The 24,893-nt window shown below is 34.8% G+C and overlaps 1 protein-coding gene and 1 long non-coding RNA gene across 3 annotated transcripts in view; one reads left to right on the top strand and one right to left on the bottom strand.

Annotated features, from left to right (window-relative positions):
- LOC138700194 (neurotrimin-like) overlaps positions 1–24,893 on the top strand; it is a 712,090-nt gene that overhangs the window by 9,872 nt on the left and 677,325 nt on the right. The window lies entirely within an intron of this gene.
- The window catches only part of LOC138700195 (uncharacterized), an 86,604-nt gene that overhangs the window by 17,151 nt on the left and 44,560 nt on the right, over positions 1–24,893 (bottom strand). The window contains exon 2 of the long non-coding RNA XR_011332297.1: positions 3,879–4,119. This is a non-coding gene — a long non-coding RNA (uncharacterized lncRNA). The remainder of the gene's footprint in view (positions 1–3,878; positions 4,120–24,893) is intronic.

Raw genomic sequence — 24,893 nt, 5'->3', positions numbered from 1 at the left:
GCATAGACGTTGTATGCAATCACAGGAATTTCCTCAAACCCCTTGTCACTTTTTACGCGTATACTCCAGAGGCCCTTTGGTCACCTTCTTGAGACAGGTATACTGACGTTCAAAGATATCTGACTTACTATTTTATGATCGTGCAAACTTTCTATCCATGGGATAAGTGAAAACAAAAGGCATAAAAAGTTGAACTTTGAAACAATTCCTCTAGTTCTCAGGAGGTAGCATCATTATTGGGGCGGTTAAAAACGTGTCAGGGAAAATGATTATAGATTAAGCATAAATTATTCTCATATTAATAATATCTGCGGTTTGCATCTAAACCCAGTGTTGTTTTACAATCAGCAAAGGGGTATGAAACATTGAATTCTATAACGCGGATATATTTATGTACGATTGGCAACACTGACTATTATCTTCGCCGTCTATTCATAGAAGTATAGCTCGCGCAAGGAACGATTACCGAAAAGCAGTGGTGGCGTTGCTGTCTATTTTGACGTATGTATGTAGGCACGCCGAGGGAGCGAGAGATGCTGGCCGATGGAAATACTGTCTCTTCCAAGAAGATGAACAAATGAGGATATCGTTGTGGAAATAAAGAACGTAGCAAGAGAAGAATTCGAAGCTAATTAAACGCGCAACATGTGTTTACGAATGAAATAATAATAATACCGTGCGATACAAGACACGTATTCACATGCAATGGAACAAAGTAAAGTCGTAATGTAACTATCACAACGCAAGGCTGATTCTATCGATGCCATTTCTCTTCCGACTGTACTCTTGAATATCATTCAAGCTACCTCGTGACCTTTCCTGTCGCCCTCTCTTCCTTATCGCATTGTTTCATTCGCATTCCTTCCGTCGGTATTGCCTGCTTGCGATACTTTTTTATATAACTAAAGCGTTGCTTACGGGATTACACAAGCTGGCGCATAGCACGATCGAAAGTAGGTCTCTGTGAGTCATGACAATTTCTGCCGCTAGGTTCGCCTCTCTGCCCTATGAAATGATGAATATTACCATTACAAAGCATTGTGCATCGTGAAAATAGTTCGATTAATTGTGCATTACTGATTGAGTACGAATATTATAAATATGCCAAGCATATTACAATGTTATTTGAAGTTTGTTCAGCTAAGTTATATTCGAAAATTGTCTGTGTTTTGCTATGTGAAGAACTCGGTACCAACAGGTCGTATCTTTATAGGTTAAGGTAAATGTCAAAGTTCTCTCATATAACAAGCAATGCTATGTTAAAAGTGGCGAATTGCATTTTCCGACTTTCGAATGATGTGACCCGAAATGTAAAATAATTTCATGCATTGTTTCACTTACCAAGCATTACTGATATAGGCCTAATGAAAATGTGAATGACGTGATGTAAACATTGAAGATAATGTTGTTACTGTTTTCCCTTTCTCTTTTAGAAAATACCGACAAAAGTAATGAATTATCTTCATGCTGTACTTATTAGGTAATTAATGTGTATTTGTCTGTATTTTAGACCTGTGTATTGTTACGTAATTATCAGTGAATTAGGTTAGAGAACTTAACAAGGTTAGTATGAGATTAGGTAATGCACCTCAAACTGTAACTAATAATGGCTGCTGCCGAAATAGGCTGAGGTGGTTATCATGTGAAACAAATTATATCTGGAATATCTAGTTTTATTATATACAGATACGTAAAGTTTTTTTTTTTTTTTTTTTAGCATGTGTTTGTAATTTTGTGAGGTTATGTCTAGCCTAATTTCTTTTTATTCTTGTATCATTACCAATACATTAATTTATTTTATATTCATTTCAAGTGTTACATCTATGGTGGCAACTCTACTTATGTTAGGATATGAAGTAACAGTATATATTCAACTTCATCATTTGCTAAAAATTAAAGAAAACTGTATGTGTTCGACTCATTCCATCGTCATTTCTTCTTATGTATGTGAACCACGTTCGTTCTAAAAGTGCTACAATAAATGAACACTATAGACAACGTGATGGAACAATTTACAAGTTACTGTTAAAATGCTCAATATTTTCAAGTGGTGCTATACCCATTGTTTCAAAATGTACATACATATTTTTACATTTCTATAAGAGGTGTCATAAATTATTTCAGCATATTTGTAATTCTTCAAAATTAATCCTTCTAATTAATACCATAAAGTAATGAAATAATATAGCCTAGGCCTATATGTGATTTTATACTACCGGTATTGATGTTGATCTTGGTAAATTAATCCAATTTCACAGTGTTGTCTTTTGTATTGTGGTTCATAACAATTATCACAGTATGTACGTGGAAATGTTTTTAAAATAATAAATTCTAGCTCATGATTTTAAGTGGTCGTTTCAATGGGAGGTTATATTGGAAAGATGATCATAAATGGATAATTTACTGCAAGATACAAGAGCTGAATATAAGTGAGTGTTCCGTTGAAAGTGAAAGTGAAAATTTCGTTTTACAAGAGCTAAGTAGGCGTACACGCACTAAAATACTACAGCGTTTACTATTACTATGCTCAATAGATTAATCAGTAGGCCTATAGAAATGTTTACACCACTGCAAGAAAAAATCGCGCAATAATTATACTTCTCAGTTATTGTGACGTCCGTATTTTTTTTAAAAAGAGAGGGAAAAGTTAGGCCTTCTTGCAAATGCGTAATTTTGAATTCAAGGAAATTAAAGATAATGCAGTACCTTAATTAGTTGCAATATCTTATTTAATAACAATATTAATAATATTAGGTGAAAAGGGTAGGCTATAGTGCGTATATGTAAGATGTCGAGTTAATTTATTTCCGGAAATGTTTGGTGTATGAACTGAAGTACAGAGCAGACAGTCCCTCAGTTTATATGTAATATGTTTTAATATCAAGAATGACAGCCTTTTATTGTAATATAATTGAGGAGTAGAAGTTTGCAAATTACGTCTATTGTCCATAAAATATTGTACGATGCATTTAATAAGCAATGATGAGTCCTTTAAATGTCCCAAATGTCAATGTCTTTTAAGTGTTCTGCTATGAATATATAGGGCAGAACAGCGCTCCGAGCGGCGGAATTGGCATTACGAGGGAACCACTTCAGACTCGTTTTTCAAGCTCTATGCGCCAGCTTGTATAATCTCGTAAGCAACGAACTAAAGAACCAACACTTACACCAACAAAGTATCGATCACTATCGATTAGTAGGGTCAGATATCAGTGTACAAAGCACAAGAGATGGTTCTTAAGAACAAGTGATAATGAATTTTAAAACAAAAGCGAACGAAAAATATTAAATTTGAATTACTGTAGTATGTATAATCTAATTCGAGGGCTTATTATCTCTGCATTTCGAACTGGCGGGTCAAGGTCGCGTACAAAAGTTCAAACCACGCATGAGTCACTGAACTGAAAGCTGTTAACTGAAGCACTGACCCAGCTGACTTTAGTTGAGGAGAATGGTCCAGGATATGTAAGCATACGTGGCAAATGCAGTCCATTGCTTGACGTTGAGCCGCCCATTCGAAATGCACAGATAATAGTGTGAAACTAACGTAACCACAAAAATTGACATTACTAGGTTTTTACACTAATCGGCAACAATTCGTTTTTCTACTTGGTTACAAAAAATCGTAACTCATTTCCGAACAGTTTTGTATCTAATACAACTCGTAACTACAAAACATGAAGGTTTAGTTCATGTGAAATAAGTTTATTGCCCGTTAAGAATTTTGTTGTGAATAACACATAGATTGTAGTTACATTAGTTTCACATTAAGCCCTCGAATTGCTTTTATGGCAATTGCTGTAATAATACTTGGGCTTTTAAGTAATTTAATGTTATTTATTTGATAACTACCACTGTTTCAAATAGAATTATTTTACCGTAATATTTACACATCGCTCCATTGAAGCACTTCTCAGTGATGTAGTAGGCAGTGAATTGGCAACATCGCGTTGTTCGTACAGTCCATTGGCAGAAGACTAACAAGCTTTTGATATGGCAGGTTGAATACCAGTCCATTACTTCTGCTGCTGGAAGAAACGGGATTCCGTTTAATGATTTGAATGACGCAAGACCATCGCTGTTGACTTGCGTTTCTCTCCAAGCAGCTATAACCAAGACCTGAAAAAAATCAGAACAGCTGAAGTCGTTAAAATTTCGTTAAAGCCTAATATGACTACGAAACTTTCTTAAATTAAAACATTAAAAGTGTTATATAATGTTTAAAAAGTAATATACCTTGACAGACAGGCCTCGTTTCAACACTGATGTGCAGGCTTCGAGACTTCGGACCCAATAGAACAGTTCAAAGGGGAATCCGCATAACGCCGTACTGAGTATAGTGGTGAAACGTACAGTGGATGAGGGTACTGTAGAATGAGGGTTGCGAAATTCAAGAAACTAGCACACACTCTTTCTCTACCTCCAGAGCCCAAGTGGGGTACATGGCTTAATGCAGCTATTTATTATGCTAAATATTCCCGTATAATTGTGCAGATAATCAATACATTGAGTGACGACTGTTCTGCAATCAGAATAATTAAAGCTCTGGATTTGAAGGTTCTGACGAAAAATTTGGTTTTCATGCAAACCCATTTTCAAACTGTGTCTGAAAGTATTACACGGTTAGAAAAGTCAGAGCCGGAAGCCCTCAAATTAGTTCAGGAAATGACACAGAGAATTAATGAGATACCAAGTACACCGGTTACTGAACGTGTGAAACAGAAGTGGAAATCAATTTTATGTAAAAATAACGGATATTATGGAACATTGTGTAATATAAACAGAAAATTAGTGAACATAGAGTCACCCGAGAAGAAAGGACTGTCTCTTAGAGACTGCAATGATGTTAGGTATTTTTCGTTTTGCTCCTATCACCTCATGCGATGTAAAGCGCAGCTTTTCACAGTACAAACTTTGTTTGACAGATAACCGAAAAAGATTTACGTTTGAGACACTGAGAATGTATCTTGTAGTACATTGCAATTCGGTACTGTAACTGCACTTCCTAAAAACGACCAATAGGATAAATGAAGAAATGAAAATTGCTGCATGTTTATTTCCACCATTAACACTGTGTATAATTAAACACAAATGCTTATAAAAGACAGGAGAATAAATGCTTTTTACATTCTTTTGACATTGTCATTGTGTAATGTATATTTACTTTCAGAATGTACATGTGTGTTTCCCCATACTACCGTACTCTACTCTAAACAGCAACGTTGTTACCTGAACACATCTCTACCTTTCACTACCTGCAGCGAGTCAACAACCTGTAGTACATGCACAGTAAACTTATTGTATCAGGTCCCAAGTCTCGAAGCCTGCTGATGTGGGTCGTCATTTATGTCTTTCGAACTACTACGGCTCCAGATCGTCTTGATTTCCGGCGATTGCTGTTGTCAGTGGTCAGCGTGTGTTATGGTGGTGGGAGGTTGTTTGATATATATATATATATATATATATATATATATATATATATATATATATATTCGTGTATTATGTGATCAGAATAATGTATTGAATTGTAATTGTGTGTTTATATTATGTTGTGGGTATGTTGTCATTGATGCCAGTAAATCATTTTCTCTGCGCGTTTGTTATTGTCAGTATTTAATATGTGTTTGTTTTTTTTACAACACTATTATTTATGAAGGACATAATCTTATACAATGACAATAAAAGACAAACAGAAAACTTACATCAACAACTAAACAAAATACATCCCAGATTAAAGTATACAATATAAATATAAATAGAACATAACCAAACGATACATTTCTTAGACATTACAATAACCAAAACAAACAACAAACACGAATATCGGAAATACAGGAAATCCACTACAACCACAACACACATACACAGTTTTATTCATTAAACCATCCCCTACAATATAAAGCTTCCCGTACAGTGACACAGATTAATTAATATAGCCTACCAATGAATAATGATAACTACATTGAATAACTAAATACAATAAAATATATAACACAAGACAACGGATGTAACCCTAACATAAGACACACTAATAAAAAAAGACAAAACAAAAACATAACAAATCAACACAATCAACACAAGAGAATAAATACATAACATTAACATATGGCAATACCAATAAACACAAATTTACTGCTTCATTCAAAAAACGAAAATACACACAATACATTATTTGATCACATAATACACGATATACAAACAACCCCCCCCCCCCCGCACTGAAACAGCATCGCCGGAAATCAAGACGAACTGGAGCTGCAGTAGTTCGAAAGACAATGATGATACCACACCGGTGTTGAAACGGGGCCCGTCTGTCATTAAGGCTTATTACCTCTCTTAACATTTTATAATAATTTTAACGTTTTAATTTAAGACAATTTTATGGTTTTATAGAAATGTTAAAATGAACAACAAAGACAAATGAGTGCTGGGTAGAGTTGGGTCGATTCGTGAACGAATCGTTCATTCGAACGACTAATAATAAAGAATCGTAAGAATCGATTCGTGGTATCAACGAATCGCCGTTCAAAAGAATCGTAAGGAATCGTCGTTTTAACGAATAGTAACGAATCGGCATGGTATCGTAACCCACGATTCTATTTACTTGTTTGATGTAACCTGTCAGCGGGCATTTCCGAACCGTGCCGAATACTCCCGAGCGAGAGTGAAATCAAAATAGTGCATTTGTTAAGTGTGAGAAATAATGAACACGAACTTGAAATTTACATGGTTAAATAGAGATGTAATGCAAAAAATATACTTGATAATAAGGTTCAGTTGATAAATTATAATTAAGAAACACTAACTTGAATAATTTTGTAGATTAATGGAGGTCATGATGAATGGTTACAGCCAATGAGAAAGAGACAATCCAATGTCTCGCCTCTTATGCCATCTATGCGAGAGATGTAGAACGTTTTTATTCTACCCGTGGTTTGCAAATGAAAGTGTCCTGTAAGTCGTTCGTTGACGAATCGTTGGAATCGCAGACTAGGAAGAATCGTGAACTCGTTGACGATTCAAAAGAATAGTTAGAATCGCAGACTGGAAGAATCGTAAACGAATCGTTAGAATCGTTTCGTAATGTGTGACTGAATCGTTGGAATCGACTTCTGAAAAAGAATCGTGTTGCCCAACTCTAGTGCTGGGTAATTTTCGGTGCTGGACCCCGGAATCATTTCACCAGCATTATCACCTTCACCTCATTCAGACGCTAAATAACCTAAGCTGTTGATAAAGCGTCGTAAAATAACCTAGTAAAAAAAAGACAAATGAGCCTAATATGACTTAAAGTGCACTGTTCAATAAAACATAGAAAGTTCAGCTTGGTCAGTGCTTTAATGTTCGTGATGTCGAACTGCGATAAACTTTTAATGCATAGAAAATTATTATGTATCCGGGTTAGGCATGAAAATCCATATCAGTTCGTGGGATAAGATGAACGAGTTTATGGCGCATTCCGACGGCACGATATGCTAAACATTTCTAGTTAGTAGAATGAAGAAACTCGTCCCCTGTCTGTGCACAGGAATGCAGAACTGTTACCGAAAGTGGAGTTATGTTATGAATTACTTCTCCATTTTAAACTTGACATTTGGAAGAGTGGACAAGACGTGTCCAATCTAGTTATCACAATGCAGACTTCCTCCCATCACCGCAGTAGGTGAGCGGCGTCGCAGTTGTATAACCAAAGCCACCGTTTTTGGCGTGTGAAATAAGTAATGGAAGCGTTAAGAGCGAGTATCTTACCTTTGCCGCAGTCAGTGGGTAATAAGACTGACAACTATGATTGGGAGATTGCTAAAGTGACGTGTGTTTACGAGGTGGTACCATTATCATCTGCACTGGCAACAGATTTATTTATTTTGCTAATAATTGTAACATAAAATGTAATATATACAGAAAAACTTTAGCTCGCCCCTGAAAGAGTAGAACTCGTGCTCAGGGGCGGATTCCTGAATTGAAATTATTAAGTATATAATACAATTTGTCTCATGTCTACTATGCAATTAGAATATATAAATTTAAATTTACAATTTTTCAATTTGTATAAAATTCATACATAACTTTTTAAATTTAATACTATAACTGTTAGAATTGACAATATTAGGATATTTAAATATAAATTTGTTGTTTTCGGGCCTAAATTATTACTATGATTAAATATTGTAACAGTGTTGCATTTTGGTTCAAACAATCTTAAAGAATTCATACATTTTGTTTCATAACTATGAGAATACAATTCAAAATTATTTCGATTTTTATGTATGAATGTTATAAATACAATATAATAAATTTGTCTTATGTTAAGAACATTAAAGTCTGGAAACAATTTTTGAGATGGAAAATCAATAGGTTTATGAAGACATATTTTAATTATTTTCTTCTGTAATAAAGTGGATTAAAATTGGATTTAAATGAGCTACCTCATCCTATAATTCCATACATAATTACCGATTGAAATAAAGTTAAGTATATTGTGCGTAATAAACTTATTGACAAATAAGATGCTCACAGACTGGGCACTGTACTCAAGGATATGCGCCAAAAATGCTGACTCTGGCTGTAGCAGTTCTGGTGGAACTGTTCTGATCATTCAGACCGACTGATAAAGTCTAAATTACATTAGTATAATATATTATAATATTATTTACCTTTTTAGAATTCAGCTGAGCACTAGAAACTGTTCTTTACTTGAATAAAGAAAAAATCTAAACATTAAGCTAATTTCCCACCAAAATCTTGCAAAAATAACAGAAAGTGAGCATAAATTAACGAAAAACGTCTCCGGTGTATCCTAACAGTATAAAAATCTCCCTTATATCCTTTCAATAAAGTACCCTAAATCAAGTTACTTCACAGTGGCCAATCTAACCACCGATTTCATCGTACCCATTGGCTGTCACGAAGGTTTATTTCAGACCTGCAGAACTGTAGCTCCTCGGAGCGACTGCCTTCATATCCACATTTTCTACTAGTGTAGTCATAGGATTCTAGTTACGCTCGGCTGGATCAACATTAATTCTCGCGGCGGCAGGTACACAATACGCTATCAAGAATTACAAATGAACAGATAATAAAATGAAGATACTGTGATACGCACCGCGCTGCATGTGGACGAGCATTGTCTCCAATGAATGGAGCAAAGGGCACGACGTGATCGACGAGAATCTCGTTGATGTAGCGGTGAGCGTTGGGACTACCATTCTCGACAATCACCAATTCCGTTCGGGCATCCATGGACATGCCGCCTCACACCATCACGGAGCCTCCACTGAATGGCGTCCTTGCAGACAATGTGCACTCTGCGTACCGGTCTCCAGATCGTCTGCAGACTCTTTCCCTATCATTTGGGGATTTCAGGGAGAACCTGGACTCATCAGAAAACAGCATACTGCTCCACTGCTGCACAGTCCATTGATATGCTGATGAGCGAACTGAAGACGGTCGGCTCGGTGCTGTCTAGTCAGATCTGGTCCCGTAGCAGGTCGTCGTGATTGAAGATTTTGTTCTCCAAGGCGTCGTCGAATAGTCCTCTCGCTTAACACCCCCGCACATGTTGTCGATTCCGAGCTTCAACTGCTGTGGTATGGCGGTTTCTTAGAACCTGGCTGACGAGAAATCGGTCATCTCGGGCTGAAGTCTTCCCTTTTCTGCCAGATCCAGGTCTTCTGGAGTAACTCTGTGTTTTCCGGAACCGTTTCACAGCCTCTTGCACCATGGTGTATGGTGCGCCTATGGTAGCAGCGGCGTAACGGAGGCTGCGTCCGTCATCAATGAGAGCGACAGTTCTGGCAACATCTTGGGGTGACAGAGGCATTGTCTGAACTAAACTTACTGACGAAATGGCAAACAAACCATTTTCGACGCTTGTTATTCATTTTCAAAAGGAAAGGAAGCAATAAAACCTCTTCAATTGTTTATGATGACCTACCCCACATGTTCAGCACAAAAACACACTCCTTCGTTGTTGGGCGATAAATCGAAGATTAATTGGTGTGAAAGTCCCGCGCCGTGGCGTCATGGTCTAAGCCAAGGCATCCCGCCTAGGACTCGCGTTACGGAATACACGCTGGTTCGAATCCTCATGGGGGAAGAAATTTTCTCATGAAATTTCGGCCAGTGTATGGGACCGGTGCCCACCCAGCATCGTGATGCACTTGGGGAGCTACGATAGGTAGCGAAATCCGGTTGCGAATACCAGCTATAACGGCTGGGGGGATCATCGTTCTAACCACACGATATCTCCATTCTGGTTGGATGATCGTCCACCTCTGCTTCGGCATGTGGGCGTGAGGCCAGCAGCCGGCTGGTCGGTCTAGGCCCGTCACGGGCTTTAGCGCCACGGATTATTAATTGGTGTGAAATACGTGAATTATCGTGTCAAAAGTTGATAAAAGTGTAATTTTTAAAATTAGTATGATAACAGTTATGTTCAGAGATTACTTCATAATTTACTTTTAAACTTTACTTTTAGGATTTTTTTCAAGTGATTGGATTTTTTTCCCGATCAGTGTATAATATCTTTAAAATTAGGTCGGATTATTTACAATATGCTATTTATATTTTTGATTTCTGTATGTATACCTATATCCATTAAAAAAAAAAAAACACTTCATTCAACATATGCAAGGAGCTACACAGCAGGAAAACGTGAACAAAAAGGAAAATTATAATAGTTTCTGCTAACCCAGACATACATGTAATTCTTCAAGCAAAAATTAATATCATGCTGAACCATGCCGGGCAATCGTCGCGGAAAATATCCCGTTCAGCGTTCTAGAGAATCCTCATTTAAAAACTTCTTGGAAAAGTATTGTATTTATATATAATATAATAATACATAACATATAATACAGAATAAAACATCAGACTACAGAATATAATTACAACAGAAATAGAAATAAAATAATACATCAATATAAAAAAGAGGATACAATAATGTTAATAAAATTTGAGGACCGAACAAGCAGCGCTCGTGTTCGGTCGCAGTTTAGATATAAAGAGGAATGGACTATATAAATAAAATAAGAACTAAAAGTAAAATTACAGTTAAAATGAAATTACATAATATAATATTAACATGGAGAAGAATAATATAGTACGTGAAATCAAGTAGGACAATTTATGAAAAATATATATTCCGAAATTATAGAATACAAATATAATATACTGTAGGCTGATTAATTCATACATATAGGCTATAAATTTATTGGCATATAAATATTAAATCAGAATCCACCTTAAGGAAAAATTCTGTTCAAAATACGTAGACTACGGAGAAGCTCTATGGAAGCATGTCTAGTATATATATATATATATATATATATATATATATATATATATATATATATATATATATAATTGTTTAATTTTTCACTTAACTTGTGGAATTATGATGTAGGCCAAAGTAGGGGTTTAGGAGAAGACTGGTCTCTCTTTTTATGTAGGCCTATTCTGTTCATGGCTTTCGAACTCAACTTCAATTTACTAAAGTAGGCTATTCATATCGCCAGTGGCAATTGTCGCACTTGACATTATGTAATATATTTGGTTATTTAACGTATTATGCAGCAGATATTTTCTGTAAGTTTTAAAAATAACTCTTAGCTAGTACACTTATGGTCTTACTCATAAAAACTCTTATAGGCCTATATACGTTTAACTGTCTTATACTTACACAGCGAATAGCTCGTTTATAAGTCGTGTGTAAATTCCTGACTAATAGTCACTACTTAATGTCGTGTATAACAACACAATTGTTACAAAGCTATGCCATAGTTTCGTCATTATTTTATTACGAAAGGTAACAGAATAACTGAGATTCTCTATTGCGTCCGTTAATGTGCACTAGTGTGGTGCGCTAAGTATTGATAGTGCAACTGGGCCTGATCGATTACCACGCTATATTTTGATCAAAGAGTACAGCTACAGCAATATTATTCTAATTATTCTTTGTTTTGATCTTCTGTGGTTACAAGCCAACCATCATCATAAAATGATAATCGATACGAAAAGATGTTAAAAGGCGGCCATTTTTTCTCTATATACGAGGGGTTTCGTGAGTATAATTACCAGACATCGGATTCTAGGGCAAATGCCTATTTTGTTTCTTTAGGAGAAAAGTAAAAATAATTATTAATATTTGTGTTTCATGGAAATTGAAAGGTATTCAAAGAGTTTTATAGTGCCCTAAAATGCCCTAAAACGGTTATTAGAGCCTAATTTGTTAATATTCGCCTAAAAATGCCTGACTCACTGTAAAGTTTCGCATTTTACTCTTACTTTTTATAATTTATACATGCATTCACTGCGAAATTTAAGGCATTTAAAAAGTGGAAAGTTTGCTTCACACCGGCCATGAAACCATTGATAAAGGAAACAAAATGTTTTGAATCTCACGACACTCGCAATAGATTTCACCGAATTTAACATATTTGGAGGCATAAATGCCGACAAAGAACCAACCTTAGTTTTGAAGCAGGCAACAATCACAACATGTGCTGCTACCGATTCAGAGATATACTATACTATAAAAATGACTGTTTTCGGTCTGAAACCGATTAGCTGTACTGCCCTTCAGAGTGTCATAAAATCACAATTTTTGGAGAAAGAGTGTTTTTGAAATATTTATGAAAAGTCGTAAAACTGCGAATTAGTAGGTTAAATCGTTACAAAATATTTAAAAGAATGGCCCTCCTAGTGTTAACACTACCAGAAAATGCAACAATAAGTGGAACTTTGTATTTTTGTCCAATTGAATCTCAATAACAACGGTTCATTTGAATGCTCGTTAACAGTTGCTCTTTCCTTCACCTTATTTGTGTTGAGAAGTTTTGAGCGGTAGGACGTTTTCCTGTGAAGTTTAACGCGATAATGCCGAAAAATATAAGTGCAAAATCTACATTGATCCGGCAATGGCTAACAGAATATTCAGAATTCACTTATGATGGAAAAATAATATTCTGCAAGATTTGTAGCAAACAGGTATGTAACAATAGTTGAAATATATAAATTCTATTAATTTTAATGAGTAGGCCTATAATATTTATACATTGACTGAGCTATCCTGAGGTATAATTCTTTTTAAGACCACTACACTTTAACCTTTTAAATTCCGATAGTTAAAGTATTTGCAGGTCATTAAAATGTTGATTGTTCGAACCCACTAACTTTGTGATAGAAATACGGCAATACAACAATTAGGATTTTATTTTAATTCAGTTTACTTTACATTTTTAGATTTCGCAAGAAAAGAAGTGCCACCTAAAGCAGCATGTGCAAGGATCGGCTCATAAGGCTAAAGCTCAGCAGAAAAATCAACTGCAACAAACTTTACTAACACAGCCTACTTCATCCAATCTCAGCAGCAATTTCTATGCTGATTTAACCAGAGCGTTTGTTGCTGCTAACATTCCCTGGAATGCAATTGAAAATCCGGTTTTAAGACAGTTTTTACAAAAATACTGCAAACAAAATATCCCATCTGAGTCGACCCTAAGAAAAAATTACTTAGACAGAATAACTTATACAATGAAACTTTAGCTTCCATTCGGGAGGATATAGGTGATTCTTACATATGGGTCTCTGTGGATGAAACCTCAGATCCTATGAATAGGTATATAGCAAATATGATAGTAGGAAAACTTAGTCCTGATGGACCTTCGATTCCACACCTCGTATGTGTTAAGGAACTTTCGAAAGTGAATAGCCAAGCCATTGCCTACAGTCTTTATACTCAGGTAATATACACGATTCTAAAGTTCTGTTGTTTTGTACTGATGCTGCCTCATACATGGTTGCTGCAGCTCCACTTCTTAAAACATTTTATCCTAACCTCACGCATGTAACCTGTCTAGCACATGGCCTTCACAGGGTTTCTGAAACAATCCGGAATGAATTTCCTCTTGTCAATTCGTTTATTTCTAACACAAAAAAAAATGTTTTTGTAAAGCCCCATCCAGGATTTCAATATTCAGAGAGAACTTTCCAGATATCCCACTCCCACCTCAGCAGGTTGTTACACGATGGGGAACCTGGATTCAGTCAGTGGTGTATTATTGTAAGTATTTTAAAGAAGTGGTCACAGTTATTGATAAATTACCTGAAACTGATAGTGCAGCGTGTGTGAAAGCAGTGAAAGATTGTCTGAATGACTCACGAGTGAAAAACGATATTGCCTACATAACATCAAACTTTTCTTTCATACCTGCAAGCATTGAACAATTAGAACGTGAAAAACAATCTCTTTGTAGCCAAATAGCAATAGTAAAGGAAGCTCAAGTGAACATACATTCTGCTTTGGGCGAAACTGGGAAAAAAGTTAAAAATAAGTGGGACAACGTATTAAATAAGAATGTAGGATTTTCATTGTTGGAAAAAGTATCAAGAGTGATATCGGGGGAAAGTGTATATGTTCCAGTAAGTATTGATGTTTCTATTGTACCTAATTTAAAATTTGCGCCTCTCACATCAGTTTCGGTTGAAAGAAGTTTTTCTGCTTTCAAAATGATTCTCAGTGACAAAAGGCAAAGGTTAACTGTGGAGAATTTAGAAAAAATTCTGGTGGTGTACTGTGCAGATAATTATAATAAAGTCTGAGCATGGAACTGAATTTCAATAACTTAAAATGAGTAATCTTGATATCAATAATCATTATTTCATTAGTTTCAATATATTAAATTTGTGCAGCTCTGTTTATAAATATAATATAGTATTCTTTTTTAGTGTTTAAACACACTTTTTTGTGCGTATTATAGTGTATAACTAAAAATTTCAGTGAAAGAATCAAGTATGATACCTTGATGTGCCTAAATGCCTATTTTCATTAAAATAGAGCCTAATTTTACAAATTTTGAGCTTATTTTAGGCGCCTAAAACTGCAATTTTTAGTGCCTAAAAATCCGATGTCTAATAATTACTGCGAAACAATTCCCATCTATAGTTACATGCTGCTTATACATCCATCGCTTATGCATGGTTTATTACTATTAGTAACGTTTTCTGTCCCAGTTCCGCATAAGTCTCGTTTAAAAATTTTACACGGTTTATTAGTAAGACCATTATACGGTATAATCGAAAGATGTGTTCGACATCAGTTGGTTCAATAGGGGCATGTTTAAAACACACAATGTCACTACAGCAGTGGAGAGCTAAGTTTCTTTTACCCTTGTTTGGCTTGTTAACAAGAGAGTGGGAGAAACACGGCCAACTATCCTTCTTTGTCTGAATTCTTAGAAATGTCTGGCTTTTTACACCCTACTCTCCAACTCTGTTATAGTCATAGTGACAAGGAAAATATCATTGGTGTGTATTCTGAGAGAAAGTGCCGTTGCAACTTGGGTACATACTGTTTTAAGGTAAACAATTTGCGTTGTGTAAACTATCAGCAACATGTTTGTGTTGGAGAATTGTACTATTTATCTAAATGTTCGGGCTGTTGCACTCGTGTTCGTTAATTGGTGTCGTAAACAGGTAAAAGCCATAAAGTGGGACAGTAGGGAAATTATTATTATAATATTAACAAGGTAAAGAAATTATAACGTTAATAAGAAATTATTATTATTATTATTATTATTATTATTATTATTATTATTATTATTATTATTATTAAAGTGAGACTACTAAATTCGTCAGTGTTGACTGTGAGTTACTGAAATGTAGAAAATAAACAATGTCGGTAAATGTTGTAATCGAAAGAACTACTGCAGCTGTTGGTGCATCTGCTCGTAAGATTCAATGAACAATAAAGAAGGCTCAAGCAAGTGATAATATTTTACAGGCTCCAGGAAAGAAACGCACGAAAAGGATACCTAAAAAAACTTCAGTAGATTCTTTTTGCGTCGCCGCTATAAGACGAACCATCTATTCCCTATATCGGACAAATATTGTGTCTAGTTCACAGAATTTTCGATTTATTAGAAACACAAGTGAAAGGAAGTTCTTAATGGAAAGGCCAGATATCATTTCAAAAATGTTAAAAGGTTAAAGAACATTGAAACAGTTAAGAGCTACGGGTCGTCCCTTTTGTGTTGGCTTACTTAGATTAAACCTGAGTGAATGTACACCATACTAAAAGCAAAGTATGGGAAACCGAAAAAAGACTACAATGACTTCCCAATTAAAAAAGATCAGCGCTTCATAGTTTTACATGCCTGGTTAACTGGTTTCTTCCCGATGTCGCGACGTCCAGCTAACTTTAAAATCAAAGTACGATACCGTGAAAAGATGGACACTGTTGTCTTTAAAGGCTGGTTTGTTAATCACCTTTTACCCAATCTAGCATCATAGTTACGGTTAACGCTTCCTGTCATTCAATATAAATAAGACACCTTCTTCATCCACACAAAAAATATGCAGTTTTGGATTCTCAACTAATTACCGTATATACCGTATATTTGGATTGAAAAAAAGTGAAAGGAATCAGTGTCATGTTTCATGTTTTCTGAGATGACAACAATACTTTTGTGACGAATTTCTGTATCTTCTTTGAAATATAGTACGAAACAATGTATTGTGGCTTGGCATTTGTTCCTATGCACACCTGAATCTTGTATTACAAATGAATAATTTTCAGAAAAGTCTGCAATAACTATGTAATTTTCAGGTTGTACATTTTCTTTGCATTCCGTCAAAAATAAAATATGGCTGACTTTTAAAGCGATGACGATGCATCTTCTACATGAAAACCTTTACTTGCTAGGGAGCCTTTTACTTTTTTGAAACTTTTCACTGGGGTATTGTTTTTGTTGTAGTTTACTTTTCTTGATAGGGGATTCTATTGGCATCAAACTCTTGTTTAATTTCTTAATATCACAGATTTCTAGCGCTGTATCCATAGAACTGCTAGAAGAAGAACTGGGATAATCACTTTCTCTCTCCGCACTTTCATTTGATTCATGTTTATTAATATCATTAGAACTACCGGCTTCACATATAATTTCACCTGACCTATCCGCAAGTTGATAGATTTTTTACGGAAAGAATCACATATTTGAACATTTCAAAGACTCCTTTAAATTGAGCTTTATCAATAAATCGCGACTTACGCGTCTTAGTGTACTTTTCTTTTTAAAAGCGTGATTAGGAAAGTCAAATGGATTTAAACACTTGTTATAAATTACGCGATCTTTACCATCACTCATGTTGTATAGACGTCAAGTCACTCCATGAAATTCAAGCCCTGACTGATTATTTTTCTCTTCTATAAAAGTCTCCTCCTATCTGTTTACTGCTATGAGGTTTACTGCGTTGCCCATCCTTGCTATCGTTAAACACTTGGCTGTATTATAGTATAAACATACAGCTTTGTGAAGGGCTCCTCCCCTTAGCTGAGCTGACAATAATAAAATAACTTCAGATAAAATATTTACTGTTCCTTAAGGTATTAATCATTTGATGAATGAATGCATTTGTTGTGTAGTGTGGCGACATCAGTTATTATATGCAACGGGGGATTTCGTAAAACTTTCCGCGGGCAGCCTTCAAGCCTACGGCCGCAAGCAGTTGATTAGCTGGGAATCGCGAGCGCGTGCATGCCTCCGGAAAATAAATCGTTACAAATGTATGTGTGAAGATCCCACATTTCTAAATGCAATAGTTTACAGATAATACATAAGGGAACAAGTCTATATTTTCTTTCAGATTTTTAACTTGGCTATTTAATATAGTAATTTTGCTTTGAAAAAGAAATGATTAAAAAATTCGGCCAAATTTTAAATTTATTTGTGATAGGCCTAAAGTAATAAAAAGTGTTGTATTTAGTCTTGCAAATGCGCCAAACTGCAAATCTCAATTATATGTAGACACAGAGTTCCAAGTGAGGTTATGTAACAGTGCGCGCATAATTTGCGTAATTTCAAATAGTCACAATTACAAAAATAATTAATAATTGTGATAATAAAACAATACGGGTCTCATTATTTTGTCTGGAATTCAAGAAAAAAAAATCGACCATTTACGAGAAGGTCGTGTTTTATTGCTGTGCAATTTGACGTGGAATGACTCATAGCAAGAATTTAACGATATGAAAAAATCATCTACTTTTCCGATGGATCAAGTTCACAATACAAAAACAAAGAATTTCAAAAATAATTGCTTACATGAAGACGATTATGGAATTAGTGCTGAATGACACTTCTTTGCAACGCCGCATGGTAAATGTCCATGTGATGGCATTGGAGGAACTGTTAAAAGACTTAGCATGAGAAGCAGCCTATACAAGATCCTATAACAACATAAAAAAGAACTGTTTGATTGGTTACAAAAAACATGTGTAACGTGTCATTTATATTTTGTCCATTGAATAAGCACAAAAACCACACTGAAAATTTGCAGGCCAGATACCACAATCTAAAACCAATAATTGGTACATTAAAATTACATTCTTTCATTCCGTTGTCAAAAACTGAAGATTTAGTAAAACAATTTTCTTTCGAGAAAGAAGGTAGGTGAATGAAAATTTAAAGTGTAGTGTGAATGAAAACAAATGTTTAAAAAGCATAATGTACAAATATTTGAAAATATTATAATCAGGGAACGGATTTATATGGACTAAAAATATATGAAATATGTAAATATATATGTAGTTATTTTTACCAAAATATGGAATTAAATATGGATTTTTACCAAAATATGGAATTAAATATGGACTTAAAATTATAAAAAAATGACTATGTACGTTAAATATTGGTACATTTTAATCAAACTAAACAAAAAATATAATGGACGTACCTTATCTTCCAATGTAGTTTCAACAAAACACAATTTTTATTGTCTGTTACCATAACAATAGGTTACAAACATTTCTTTCAAGTGCTGAAAAGTGAATCTTCTTCTATTGTCTCTGAGGATAGATTTATACTGACTAAAATAGCGTTCGACGTCACAAGAAGTAACTGGTACATAATTCAATTTCACAATGTCTGCTGGGGATAAGTCCAAGTTAATCTTCACTGTTGATTCACCACTCATCACAGCAACAACCTTTTGTAGTTCTTCATATCCAGGGTTTTTTGAAAGTACAGTGTCCACCTTAGCTCTTACTGCATCTGCAACTTTACCTCTACCACGATTCAGTTGTTCCACAGTACTATTTATAATTTCAAAACTTTCAGATAGTGAAAGGTGCCTATTTTGGAGACTTTTGAGCGTTTTTATGATGCATGAAAATGTATGCTGAATGTGAGCTAAGTCATTCTTCACACTTATGTCACAGGTAACTGTTTTCGCAGTATCAATTGAGACTGCATCTTCAGAGTCCAATGCAAGGAGAACATTGTTAATAGAGTCTATATGTTCGGCATAATATTCAACTGCTTCTAGCCATGTACCCCATCTAGTTAAAATTGGCTTTGGTGGCAATGGAATTTCAGGGTACATTTCTTTCAACACGTTAACTCTACTGGGAGCTTTGAGAAATACTTTTTTCACTGATGAAATCAACAAATCTACTTTAGGGAAATTGTCTCTGACCACTTCTGCCACACGATGAAATGCATGCGCCACACAAGTAAAATGAGTCAATTTAGGATATACAACAGATAATGCTTGTCCAGCTTTGACCATATAAGGGGCAGCATCGCTAATAAAGAATAACACATTATCGTACATAATACCCTTTGGCCACAGGATACCCATAGCTTCGTTGAACAGTTTAACTATAGTTTTGTTATTGCACTTTTCTAGAACATCACAATGTAAAAGAATTCGTTCAGAATATTGTTCACTTAACAAACCGATAACTACATTACCAACAAGTCTACCTTCTTTGTCGGGAGTCTCATCAATGGAAACCCAAATTGAACTATCTTTAATTTCATCTCTTATCTTCTGTATTGTCTCATCGTAGATGGATGGAGCATACGTCTTCCTAAGTGTTGACTCATCCGGGATTGTATGTTGAGTATATTTTTCAAGGAATTCCCTGAAGACCTTATTCTTTAGTTTGTAGAGAGGAATATCAGCAGAGATGAGAGAACGGCACAGGTCGATGTTAAACTCAGATCTTACATTCGATGTTGTTGGTTGTGTTAAAAACAATTGTCTCTGCTTGGAATTTAGTTGTTTGTTGGCCTGATGTTTACTAGTTGTAATGTGTTGTTGCACCAGGAACTTTTGTGTAGATGATACTGCACACTGACACAAATTACAAAATAATATTTTATTGTCAGTTGATAAACCATCTTCTTTAAATTCTGAAATGTAACTTGTTAGTTTTGATTTTAAATTGACCGAATGACGTACTTTTGGCATATTTACAGTCTTTATAGTATGATTTACAAAACTGAACCTATGTGTACTCTGACTGGCATTTAACTGTTGAGCTGCACAACTGAAGTCTGTTAAAAATTTTAAATTAAATTAATACAGTTTTGTAACTTACTTTCCCATTGTTGATAGGACTGCTAATTTTCAAATAACTCTGATGTTAAAGGGATTACTGAACATGTGTTTAAATCTCTATTGTTGAAATGTATTTTTAAAAGTTAATGGAATTTTGTTTTGTTTTATTGTTAAACCTAATATAATATGGACTGTTTTATATGAAATATGGAAAATATATGGAAATTAACGAAAATATGTACTAAACTCTAAAATATGGAAAAATATGGAAAATAAAAGTAGGATTTTTCAACCCTACACATTGTGAAACATAAAGATAATGCAAAATATAAATTATATTAGCTTTATAAGTAAATATGTATTTACATATAAATCCTTTCCCTGATTATAATAAGTAAATTAGCAGTGTTTCCTCGAGTGACTTGATTCGTACTGGGTGTAATGTTGCAACGTTCACTCGATCATCCAGCGCCGATAAACCTCCCAGCGCGATTCAACGCTTCCCGTCCACTGCTGCTGCACTGACTGCTACACATTGTTTCGTAAGTAATTGAATTTCCATTAAACTATTGAGATCCCATTGTGATTTTTTCTGGAATTATTAAGAATACTTCAGTGCACTTAATATGCATTTTTTTATATTTTTAGTACGGCTATTTCACATTGATATCTATCTTTTAAAAATTGAATCCTAAAAAATGTTTGTAACAATAGTACAGTACAGTGCATTTAAAAAAAAAAATTAACATCAATATCCTCAGAAATATGACACTTTAAATGTTGCATTGTGCGACATTTTTAACGAATTTTAACATGCAATGTTTTAAAAACATGTTGACTTAGCAGGAAATAAAAATACACTTGTTGGTTTATTAGACCCATAGAGTTGGTAAAAAAATATAAACGCAATCAGAAATATGACGGTCAAAATTTGTATAATTTTGTGCGATTTGACGTTGAATGACTCACTTCCGTGATCCTCACTATAGCAGCAGCCAGGACTGGCGAGTGGCGGAAATTATAAGAAAAAAAGAGTTAGCTCCCTTCCCCCCCCCCCTTAGGGAATCCTGGATCCGCCACTGTGTTATACTATTTGGTTTCACTTCAGGCATAACGCTAACTGAAATCACTGAATGAAACTAACAACTTCCTAGCAGGTCAATTTGCACTTCTGCCTCTACGGAGTAGAGTGCTACCTTCTACAGTACAAAAATAGAAAATAGAGAGTGAACCGTAAGTAATGTCATCATTCAAGTCATAGTGTGTTTTAGGAAACCATTATTTAATTCCCAATATGATCAGTCAATTTAAGAGAGCAGTATATTATGATAATGACTGAAATAATTTTAATTTTGTCCCTTAAAATGTAAAGAAATTTAATACTTACAAATGTTACATTTTAAAATTCCTTTCCAGAACGATGTTACATTTGTTCGGATAAAATTTCTGTACATTTTAAGGGGAAAAAATTCTTTCAATCATTTATTATCATAATAAACGAAATTGAATACGATTTGCTCGTTTTTGATTCCTTTTCGAGAAAAAAATTGTTTTATATGAAGTTTTGGGAAAGCCATTGATTTAATTTCCAACATGCTCAGCCAGTTTAATAGAGCATTGTATTATGATAATATATGATTGAAAGAATTTTTTTCCCCTTTTAAAGTACAGAAATTTTATCCGAACAAATGTAACATCGTTCTGGAAAGGATTTTTAAAATGTAAAATTTGTTAGGATTAAATTTCTGTACATTTTAAGGGAAAAAACTAAAATTCTTCATTATCATAAACACTGGTCTCTTAAATTGACGGAGCATGTTGGAAATTAAATAAATGCTTTCCTAAAATACAATATGAAATGTTTTCTATAAAAGAATTTTTTTTTTCTCGAGAAGGAAGAAAAAACGAGCAAAATTGTATTAAACTTTTTTTTTGTTTGAAGTATCTCAAAGAATACCCCCTTTAAATTAATTACATTACCTACGGCTCATCCTGTATATTCGGAAAGGCCTATTTTGAATGTATTGTTAAGTCTGGTCTACTGGTAAAGAATAGAGGATATTATCTTATCTTCTATTTAATAATGATAGATTTTACGAGAATTACCTTGCAATTAAAAAGGAAGAAATTTTATTGAGAAAATAGTAGAGAATTTGTATTATAATAAAGTGCATGTTTTTGCTGTTACACGTATTAATACAGTAACATATTCCTTTCACTACTGAAGACAGTAACCATGGATTATCCGAAAAAAGTGTTATCCGAAACGGCTGTCCCTCCGCCCTTATTTCCGATAAATGGTGTTCTACAGTATTTTTTAAAAGAATGGGCAGTCACTGTCTAGTACATTAAGATAATTTAAAGAGTGAATAACAGAAATTGATATCAAAATAAATTGCCCAGTATAAACGTATTAAAGCTCCATAAATAGGCTATGAAATGATCTAAACTGCAAAAATATGTTCTTATAAACGAAAATAGGGAAAATGTACAAAACACTTAAAAAAGCAGTTTAGAAGATTAATTTTTCACAAAACCATGTAAATACTGAAAATGGTGAGTGTTCTGGCTTACCAAGAAAAATTGCAATATCATGAGTAGCGGGCGGATGTTGATGACCTAAAAATCTACTAAAATGATCATTAAAATGCCCTTAAACTAATGAAAAATGACATAAAATTAAAAGAAAATGATAGTTAAATATTATTCACCGTACTCGCACCACAACTTCTTAAAAATTAGTCACCTTGTTTCAATGACTGCTCTGCAAATCTCGGAGAAAGGAGGTAACTTCCTGGAATTTGTCTGAGATAAAGGAAAAGAACATGCAACAAAATGAAAGTTACAGGGGAAAATTATAGATTTTAATGAGGGTTTACAATGTGTTTCAATCAGGGGTGGTCCATGTCAGTGCCTTCATTCCCCTCCTTCCGCGCTTCGCTTTTGTTACCAGATCTTCCAGATGAGGGAGTGTGACTGACAAAACAAATTGTGGGCGTAGCTTGCATTCTTGCAATTTTTGTGTTAAAAATACTGTCTACTACAGTAGACATCCCTTCCGAACCATATTGAGGACACAAATTCCTGTAAAGGACATAATGAAAGTTTCCCCCCTTCCAAACATAAATTCTAAAGACATCCTCGCACCGACAAAAGAACAGTAGCGGTCAAAGTCCTCACTTAAACTAAGCTGCAGTCAAGCATTTTATATTACTTGCGTTGTGTGAAGTGAAGCCTTCAATGGAATTAGGGATGCGCTTTAGAGTCTGTTCCAAACTATAAAACTCAAACTTCACTGGTATTTACTTATTCAGTAGGTAATTACTACTGACCTATTTTGTTAGAAAATGATTTAACAGACCTATATTAATAGACATCGTCCTAAAGTGAAAAATAAGAAGATTACTTTTCATCAACATTCGCCCCCTAATCATGAGAATCCTATCTCCTAACCTAATGAATATACTCTGCTGCAATATAACCACAGACAGTTCCTTTCAATGCAGTGTCTTAGAGTCTAGATCTCTCTAATGAGGGATTGCAGTCTAACTTGCTGCAAGTGCGTGAGCTGCCGTTATATTCAAGATAGTAAATTCAATTTCCTCAATCCTGAGTTTGATTTTGGCACCCCTGCCCCGCCCTTCCTAGTATAAAGCAGTGTTGTCAATGTGGTGTATTTCTGTAGATGATGGCTGCAACTTCCTGGCAGTAGCCCACTGCTGTCTGAAATAGACGTCGCTACCTTTCTCCCGACTGGCCCAGTTTCCTCATCCGATATAGATGTTCTGACAATCTTGGCGACCTTCTAATTATTAGACAGAGGATTTGTATGCACTAAGAAGTCTAAATATGCATGCATTTTTTAAATACGCTCAAAAATATAAGCATATGCACATAATATGGTTATCAAACCCACTTTAAATCATCGTTATTTTTGTACTGGTGGCTGTAATTTGTTTTGCAATATGTAACAGTGATTTCATCCAATATTCAGGATTTAGGTTATGATGTTTATCTGTCCATAAGTTTGTATGCAAAACAAGGTCCTGTTAGAACCTGTAGATGTGATTGGACAAATTTTGAAACTACTAACAAGCTCTAGAGGCTTTTTTTCTGGAAGATCTATACTATGCATGTCACAGTTACAGCCCCTAAGCTGCGAAATGGGGCCGCCTATACTTACTTATGGCTTTTAAGGAACCCGGAGATTTAGTTATGTCAGGTGAAGAATACAATGCGTGCAGTTCTGCGTTGTGTAACTTTCTCAATTCTCCTGTAACTTCATCCCTCTGAGCCCCAAATATTTTCCCAAGCACCTTATTGTCAAAACACCCTTAATCTCTGTTCCTCTCTCAAAGTGAGAGTCCAAGTTTCACAACCATACAGAACAATAGGTAATATAACTGTTTTATAAATTCTAATTTTCAGATTTTTTGACAGCAGACTAGATGACAAAAGCTCCTCAACCGAATAATAACAGGCATTTCCCATATTTATTCTGCCTTTAATTTTTTCTCGAGTGTCAATTATATTTGTTACTGTTGTTCCAA

Source organism: Periplaneta americana, chromosome 5 (assembly GCF_040183065.1).
Source record: "Periplaneta americana isolate PAMFEO1 chromosome 5, P.americana_PAMFEO1_priV1, whole genome shotgun sequence".
NCBI classification, from domain to species: Eukaryota; Metazoa; Arthropoda; class Insecta; order Blattodea; family Blattidae; genus Periplaneta; species Periplaneta americana.
Note: the sequence above shows the minus strand (reverse complement) of the source record. Positions and strands in the feature narration are given on the sequence as shown.